The sequence below is a fragment of the Boleophthalmus pectinirostris genome, unplaced genomic scaffold (genome assembly GCF_026225935.1).
Source record: "Boleophthalmus pectinirostris isolate CB_2022bp ecotype Guang Dong unplaced genomic scaffold, ASM2622593v1 HiC_scaffold_4, whole genome shotgun sequence".
Taxonomy (NCBI): Eukaryota; Metazoa; Chordata; class Actinopteri; order Gobiiformes; family Gobiidae; genus Boleophthalmus; species Boleophthalmus pectinirostris.
Genome location: NW_026571353.1, coordinates 36,658,007 through 36,667,496, shown reverse-complemented (window position 1 = coordinate 36,667,496; position 9,490 = coordinate 36,658,007).

The window sequence follows — 9,490 nt, the reverse complement described above, 5'->3', positions numbered from 1 at the left end:
TCTAAACCAGGACTAAACCAGGACTATAACAGGACTAACCTCAGACTGATTCCAGGACTGAAGAGGAGGACTAAACCAGAACTGAACTAGGACTAAAACAGGACTCACTGTCAGGACGGGCTCGAAGGAGACCGCAGGAGAAAGGAGCGGCTTTGCTCCGCACCTCACGGAGGTAAGAGCGACTGTCACCCTGCTGCTCGGGCTCCTGATTTCAGCAACTATTTGCGGGTACAAGTCCCGGTGCAAGAGTCTGCTACAGCGCGTAACTTCTACCTTCCTTCAACGTGTCCAGAAGTCCAACTTTTTGTGTGATGGTTTGCATCGTCCTCTGTCTTTTGGGTGTGAGCGCAGGAGCCTTTGTCAGTGCAGAACGTTTCGTCGACGTTGTGGATTTTGTCGGAGAGAAAACTTGCAGACATACAGCACTTCAGAATCACACTGCTAGAGACTGAACATTTATTTAAATTTGGCAGCTGAACATATTCTGTACTGTAGAGGAGACAGGAGTCCCTCAGCCAATCAGGACACAGCGGGAGGAACGCAATACGTGTTCATACACTAAAAACAAAAGGCATGCAAAATTGCACAAAAAAAAAATAAAAAAATCAGCGAAACAGCGAGACCGCGAAAAGTGAACCGCGTTAGAGCGAGGGACGACTGTAAACCAGGTCTAAACCAGAAGTGACCCTGGTCTAAACCAGGTCTAAACAGCGTAGAGTTCTGGGTCGGTCCTTTCGCCCGCGGTTAACTGAAGGTCTATCCGGCCGCGTCTCCGGCGTTTCACCGCTGCTGATTTCACGGTGATTTTAGCGAATTTCTATGAAGAAAAACCCACCACTTCAATCCAGGTTAAAAAAAAGCATTGTAACGCGCGTTACTCACATTTGTACCGAGTAAAATATTAAAATTTTTTCCCCTGTAATGCCTTACATTACTGCGTTACAGCAAAAAGCAACGCATTACTGTAATACATTACTTTTATAATGCATTACTCCCAACACTGTTAGTAGTACAAAAATTCTATTCAATATTTTTTTTTTTCTTGAGCCTTCAGAAAACCTTGAATGCCTTGAAATGTGTGGCTCTTTCATTTACATTTACATAAAAGTGCTCTATATGCTACTTTTTAATTCATTAATTGGTTTTGCGTATAACATGCGATGAATCGTGATTAATCGCACTCGAACTCATGCGATTAATATTTTTTTTATTTTTGCCCAGCCCTACTTATTATATATTATACTTTGTGGTGCAGCTACTACTATAGCCACAGCTGCCCTGGGACAGATTGATGTAAATGAGGCTGCCGATCTGCGCCATCAGCCCCTCTGACCTACAAAAATGCTCACAACGACTCACCAACAGAACTGTGCCCGAGCCAGAATCGATCCTCTGACCCCTGAGCCGCTGTCGTCCACAGACTGTTCAAACACAAAAGTCCAGTGTTGTGTTGATTTCTTAACCTGCTTTGAGAGTGAAGTAAAAGCTTCGTGTTTAATCTCATAAACCCCCGCGTGTCTCCGAGTAATCTTCATATTAAGACGACGATTTAAAAAGTTTTGAAATATTAAACCAAATTAATATGAAGCTCACGGGCGGATTTAAAAGTCCAGAGGAGGTTGAGACGGCAGCAGAAAACACTCGACTTTTATTTGAAGTCTTATAAAAACAAACAGCTTCATTCAGCACCTGTCTCACCTGACTCACCTGACACCTGTCTCACCTGACTCACCTGTCTCACCTGACTCACCTGACTCACCTGTCTCACCTGTCTCACCTGACTCACCTGACTCACCTGTCTCACCTGACTCACCTGACTCACCTGACTCACCTGACTGTCTCACCTGTCTCACCTGACTCACCTGACACCTGTCTCACCTGACTCACCTGTCTCACCTGTCTCACCTGACTCACCTGACTGTGTCACCTGTCTCACCTGACTGTCACCTGTCTCACCTGACTCACCTGTCTCACCTGACTCACCTGTCTCACCTGACTCACCTGTCTCACCTGTCACCTGTCACCTGTCACCTGTCACCTCACCTGTCTCACCTGTCTCACCTGTCTCACCTGTCTCACCTGTCTCACCTGTCTCACCTGTGTCACCTGTCTCACCTGACTCACCTGACTCACCTGTCTCACCTGACTCACCTGTGTCACCTGTCTCACCTGACTCACCTGACTCACCTGTGTCACCTGTCTCACCTGTCTCACCTGACTCACCTGTGTCACCTGTCTCACCTGACTCACCTGACTCACCTGTCTTCACCTGACACTGTCTCAACGATTCTGTCACCTGTCTGATCACCTCACCTGACTCACCTGTCTCAAACGATTCACCTGTCTCTACGACACTGTTTCACACTGTCTCAACGATTCACCTGATTCACCTGATTCACCTGTCTCAAACGATTCACCTGATTCACTGTCTCAAACGATTCACCTGATTCACCTGTCTCAAACGATTCACCTGTCTCAAACGATTCACCTGTCTCAAACGATTCACCTGTCAAACGATTCACCTGATCTCAAACGATTCACCTGTTCACTGATTCACCTGATCTCAAACGATTCACCTGTCTCAAAATTCACCTGACTTCACCTGATTCACCTGTCTCAAACGATTCACCTGTCTTCACCTGATTCTCACCTGATTCACCTCAAACTGTCTCAAACCTGTCTCACCTGTTCACCTGTTCACCTGTCTGAATTCACCTGATCAAACCTGTCTTCACCTGTCTCACCTGTCTCAACGATTCACCTGATTCACCTGTCTCACCTGATCACCTGACTCACCTGATCAAAACTGTCTCACCTGATTCACCTGTCTCAAACGATTCACCTGATTCACCTGTCTCAAACGATTCACCTGATTCACCTGTCTCAAACGATTCACCTGTCTCACCTGTCTCAAACGATTCACCTGATTCACCTGTCTCAAACGATTCACCTGTCTCAAACGATTCACCTGTATCAAACGATTCACCTGTCTCAAACGATTCACCTGTCTCAAACGATTCACCTGTCTCAAACGATTCACCTGATTCACCTGTCTCAAACGATTCACCTGATTCACCTGTCTCAAACGATTCACCTGTCTTCACCTGTCTCAAACGATTCACCTGATTCACCTGATTCACCTGTCTCAAACGATTCACCTGTCTCAAACGATTCACCTGTCTCAAACGATTCACCTGTCTCAAACGATTCACCTGTCTCAAACGATTCACCTGATCAAACGATTCACCTGTCTCACCTGTCTCAAACGATTCACCTGTCTCAAACGATTCACCTGTCTCAAACGATTCACCTGTCTCAAACGATTCACCTGTCTCAAACGATTCACCTGTTCACCTGTCTCAAACGATTCACCTGTCTCAAACGATTCACCTGTCTCAAACGATTCACCTGTCTCAAACGATTCACCTGTCTCAAACGATTCACCTGTCTCATTCAAACGATTCACCTGTCTCAAACGATTCACCTGATCACCTGTCTCAAACGATTCACCTGTCTCAAACGATTCACCTGTCTCAAACGATTCACCTGTCCTCACCTGTCTCAAACGATTCACCTGATTCACCTGTCTCAAACGATTCACCTCAAAATTCACCTGTCTCAAACGATTCACCTGTCTCAAACGATTCACCTCACCTGTCTCAAACGATTCACCTGATTCACCTGTCTCAAACGATTCACCTGTCTCACCTGCTCACCTGTCTGCCCCTGAGCCTGAGCTGCACAGACACAAGGACACATTCTAAATACTTTTACATTTATTTCACATTCTTGATCCGTCTGCATATTTCTGTGTTCATACTTTCACCGGACTGTACCTGCACTACAGACGGAGAAATGTGAACGAATGTGATGTCCGGAACAACCTTTTTTCCTCGATTTATTTTAAAGATAAACTGCGCTGACAAGTCTACTAATAATTATACAAATTTGAGAAACACTAACATTAAAACCCTGAGATCGTTTGGTTAGACTTCTGCTATTTCACATATAACTGAAAATCTTCCCTCTTTCTTTTCTATCTTTTATTTTTTATTTTATTTTATTTTTTTACATGTTGGTGAAGTTGAATTCCAGTCTAAAATGTGAGGACAATTCACGCACATAGATGACGTTTTTCTGGCATTTTAAACTTTCATTTAAGAAAATAAAAGTGTTTTATTTATTATTTCATTGCTCTAATCAAAACTATTGAACTACCGTACAATTTAGGATCCGTCCACACGAGTACGTCGTTTTCGTTGCAGATGCAGTGTTTGTTCACACTAATCTGATGGAAAACGGCTCCAGTGACGGAACGATCTGGTCCCACGAATTCATCTGAGTACAGATCTGATCCGGCACCGCGTGGACACCTGAAAACGCTGATACGCTGATGTAGGTCTGTGCGCCGCGAAGTAATTCACCGCCAAAACGCTAATAGGCTTGAATATATGTCCATTCATCTCTAATCGTGAGCTTCCCCATCATATCATGAGCTTTTCAACGATATATCGCAATAAATATCGTACCATGAGGTTCATACCATGGCCATATCGTATCATGAGACTTGGATATCGTTACAGCTCTAATGTATAAGTATGTATGTGTGTATGTTTAGGTATATACGTGTTTATATATGTGTGTATGTTTAGGTATATACGTGTTTATATATGTGTGTATGTTTAGGTATATACGTGTTTATATATGTGTGTATGTGTGTGTCAACCATATCTTAAGGTAAAATAATTGGGGTAGGACACGATACATTTTTTAACCCTCTTCAGGCAGGCGTTGCAGATTTGCAACAGCTAAATTCCAAGTACCTACTTACTCCACATCCATATTATATGAGCTTTTTTTTTTACGCAGGAGCCTTTTTTCCCATCCATGCTGATAAACGTGGACGAATGCAGACTGTGCAAGAATGGCTACATGCAAACGGCCTGCCAGAAGTGCAAAATACTTTTTTTGTTTACAAAGGATAAAAAAGTCAGAATTGTGTATTACTACCCCATATTATAATTTTCCCCAAATATCAGATTTTTCCTGATACTAAAAATTAATTTGAGCCTGAGAGGGTTAAACTTCAACCTCCTCCTTTTGAGCACCAGAAATGGTCCCAAACATCCATCCATCCATCCATTTTCCTCCGCTTGACCGGGCTCGGGTCGCGAGGGCAACAGTCTGAGGAGGGCCTCCCAGACTTCCCTCTCCACACACACTTCCTCCAGCTCTTCCAGGGGGACCCCGGGGTGTTCCCAGGCCAGCAGAGAGACATAGTCCCTCCAGCGTGTCCTGGGTCTTCCCCGGGGCCTCCTCCCGGTGGGACATGCCCGGAACACCTCCCGAGGGAGGCGTCCAGGAGGCATCCGGAACAGATGCCCGAGCCTCAACTGGCTCCTCTCGACGTGGAGGAGCAGCGGCTCTACTCCGAGCTCCTCCCGTGTGACTGAGCTCCTCACCCTGTCTCTAAGGGAGCGCCCAACTACCCTGCGGAGGAAACTGATTTCGAGCGCTTGTATCCGCGATTTTGTCCTGTCGGTCATTACCCAGAGCTCATGACCAGAGGTGAGGGAAGGAACGTAGACTGACTGATAAATCGAGAGCTTCGCCTTTCAACTCAAGCCAGGTCCCAAACATGTAAAAAAAATAAATAAATAAATAAAAAGAGAGAAACTTCACCAAAATGTATTAAAATCTGAAGAATTTTCAGTTAAATCTTAAGTCTAATGAGGTTAAATATGCAGGGTTTCCTTTCCACAGATCTGACCTGTACCTTGGTGCGGGTTGGTCTCCATGAAGATAGAAAGGTTTAATATCATACTGGAAAGCAGACATGTCAAACTCAGGCCCGGGGACCAAATTTGGCCTGCAATATAATTATATTTGGCCCGCGAGTTCATATCAAACATGTTTGTAGATTCTGTCCACCGACTACAGAGAGACTATAGAGCAGGAGTCTCCAACCTGTAGCTCGGGAGCTAAAAGTAACTCTCCACCCTCTTACAAGTAGCTCCCCAAGGAATTTCTGAATTATACAAATTGTTCTTAATTAAAATCTAATTAGTTACCATTGCACATGTTTTATTTTGATGCCTAACTCGTGCACTAATAAATGGATAATGGTTTATGTTTTATAAGCATCTGTACACTTGCCACGGCTCTTGTACTTTCTCAGTTTCTTATTTAAAATGCTTAATTTCTTTCTAAAATGAGTAGCTCTCTCTCATTTTCATTTTTTAAAGGAACTCATCAGAGGAAGAAGGTTGAAGACCCCTGCTAATAAGACATTATTTATTTAAAATATTGTTATTATTTTATATTCTGCTTGTTCTGGATTCAATGAAAACTCAAATCAAAACCATTACTAGTCATTTAAAGGTTTAACATTACACATCTCGAAAGAAGAGAAAACATGCAGATATTGTTGAAATTCCTCAATAAATATTTAGTTTGGCCCATGTCAGAATAATTTTATTATCCCATATTTGCTAAATACTTGTGTGATATTCTAGGCCTATGAGTTAACCATTTATGTACTACAATTCTTTGATTTATAATGTACCAATCACTTGTCACTTGTTGAATAACCTCTGTGTGTTTGACAACTGTGTGCAGTGTCCTGTCGCTCTAGTGAACCTCGAGATGATTCCTCACATGAAGCCAACTCCCACTGTCACACATGCAAGAGTTATGATGGTGTCTGACCTAAGGCACCTCCTGATTGTTAATCATGTTTTATGTGTTTGGACTATGCTTAGCTGCATCAGTTTCTTATTATGTCTTGGCTGTTTCCCCTTCCCCTTGAGAATTATCATTCTGTAACTAGGGCCTCCTAATGAAATAAAAAGAGGAGAACGGCCTTGAGTCATCAGAACGTGTGGAGACTGTTGGTTGTGATGCCCACTCTCTGCCCGTTCTCCTCGCGAGTAAAACTGAATTAATCTCTTGTCTTTCTTCTTGTTTACAATGTTTAGATAAACCTAACAGCCCATGACTTAGCCCCGGTTTTATATTTTTTTATTTAAGTTTCACAGAAGTTTCACAGAACATGCCAGAGTAACTCCACGGAGAGAAACATTTGACGGACATTTCGACGGACGCTCCATTAGAAGTTACTCGATGCACCTTCAACCCGCCCCGACGGAACAGTTCTCATCGCGCACTTTTACTTTTTTTAATCGACCGCAACAACCCCGAACTTCGCCCAACTTTGACGTCGGCGAACATTTCAATTAGCCCTAAACGAAACGGCGCGCGCAGACGTACCTCTAAGTGTGTCCATTCTTAAGTGGTTATAATGAAAACTGCTCCGGCAAAAAGCGCGTATCGACCCGGCGTTGGGAGCACAGTCCGGGTAGATGAATCACGGGGCTCGATACTAATACTGCGTCTGGTGTTATTACTGCAGAATAAACCTCCCCCCGCGTGGCAGTTACAGATGAGCTGAAGCATCTCATACGCGGCCGAGTCTCCATCGATTCTTTACCAGGCAATTAAGCAGAAAAGGTATTGGCAATGGGCTTCTATGGAAATGAATCAAGATGGTGATTACAGTTAAAGGAGTCCGATCGAGTCGCGCGTGGACGACGGCGGCTCGGGAGGGACGTCGATCATCCGATAATGGGGAGGTAACGTTATTGTGTCCTCGGGCAAGACACTTCACGCGGCCTGCCTCTGTGAAGATCATGTGACACTCAGCCGGAAACAGAACTCGCCCGGACTAAAGGTGTGGGCTCGAAGACAAAACGAAAAGACAAAATGTGAAAATAAGTTTAAGTCAAAAAAAAAAAAGACGTAATTTAACAAAGGTTCAAATGAGGTAAATCATCAACAAAAAGCTGGACCCGACTGAATCCGTGTGTCATTCGTTCATTTGTTTTTCAAAATTAAACCAAAAGTAAGAAAACGAAAAAAATAAAACAATTTTCTTCATTATTTGTCTCCAAAACCAAAATGAAAAAAAAAAATCCTAATGATTTGATTTTTCAGTTGTTGATTTTGTGTTTAAATGAAAAATGGAAAAAAAGGATAACGACCGTTTAGGAGACTAAGTCAGCCAGGACTAAACCAGGACTAAACCAGGTCTAAACCAGGACTAAACCAGGACTAAACCAGGACTAAACCAGGTCTACTAAACCAGGTCTAAACCAGGACTAAACCAGGTCTAAACCAGGACTAAACCAGGTCTAAACCAGGAAACCAGGACTAAACCAGGTCTAAACCAGGACTAAACCAGGACTAAACCAGGTCTAAACCAGGACTAAACCAGGACTAAACCAGGTCTAAACCAGGTCTAAACCAGGACTAAACCAGGACTAAACCAGGTCTAAACCAGGTCTAAACCAGGACTAAAACCAGGACTAAACCAGGTCTAAACCAGGTCTAAACCGGAACTAAACCAGGACTAAACCAGGTCTAAACCAGGACTAAACCAGGAAACTAAACCAGGTCTAAACCAGGACTAAACCAGGTAAACCAGGAAACTAAACCAGGACTAAACCAAACCCAGGTCTAAACCAGGTCTAAACCAGGACTAAAACCAGGTCTAAACCGACCGCTTGCTCTCTCCCTTGTCTCTCCCTCTGTCTCTTCCTCTCTCTCTCTCTCTGTTTCTCCTCTCTTTCCCTCCCTTCTCCGATTTCTCTCTCTTTCTCCCCTTTTTTCTCTCTTTCTCCCTCTGTCACGTCTTTCTCTCTCTCTCTCTCTCTCTCTCTCTCTCTCTCCTCTCTCTGTTTCTCTCCCCTTTCTCTCTCTTCTCCACTTCTCTCTCTCTGTCTCTTTCTCTCTCCCTCTGTGCATCTTTCTCTTTATCACTCTCTCCTCTCTGTGTGTCCTCTTTCTCCCTCTGTCTATGTCTCTCTCTTTTTCCCTCTCATTCTCTCTCTCTCCCCCTCCCTCTGTCTATCCCTCTTTTTCTCTCTTTCTTGTCTCTCTCTCTCTCTGTTTCTCCCTCTTTCCTTCTCCTCTCTCTTTCTATGTCTCTCTCTTTGCCCCTCTCTCCCTCTGTCTCTCCCTCTCTGCATCTCTCTCTTTATCACTCTCATTCTCTCCCTCTCTGTGTCTCTCTTTCTTCCTCTGTTTCTTTCCTCCCCCCCTTTCTCTCTCTCTCGCTCTCTCTCTATCCCTCTGTCTCTCCCTCTCTCTCCCTTTGTTTTCTCCATTATTTCTCTCTCTCTCTCTCTGTGCATCTATCTCTTTATCCCCCCTCTCTCACCCCCTCTGTTTTCTCCCTCTCTTTCTCTCTCTCTTGTTCTCTCCTCTCTCTTCTCTCTCTCTTGTGTGTTTCTCTCTCCCTCTGTTTTTCCTCCCTTCTCCCTTTCTGTCTCTCTCTTCCTCTCTCTCTCTCTTTCTCTCTTTCTCTCTCTCTCTGTGCATCTATTCTCTCTTATCCCTCCCCTCCTTATCTCTTCTCCCTCTTTTCTCCCTCTCTCTCTCTCTCTCTCTTTCTCTCTCTTTCTTTCTTTCTTTCTCTCTCTCTCTGTTGCTC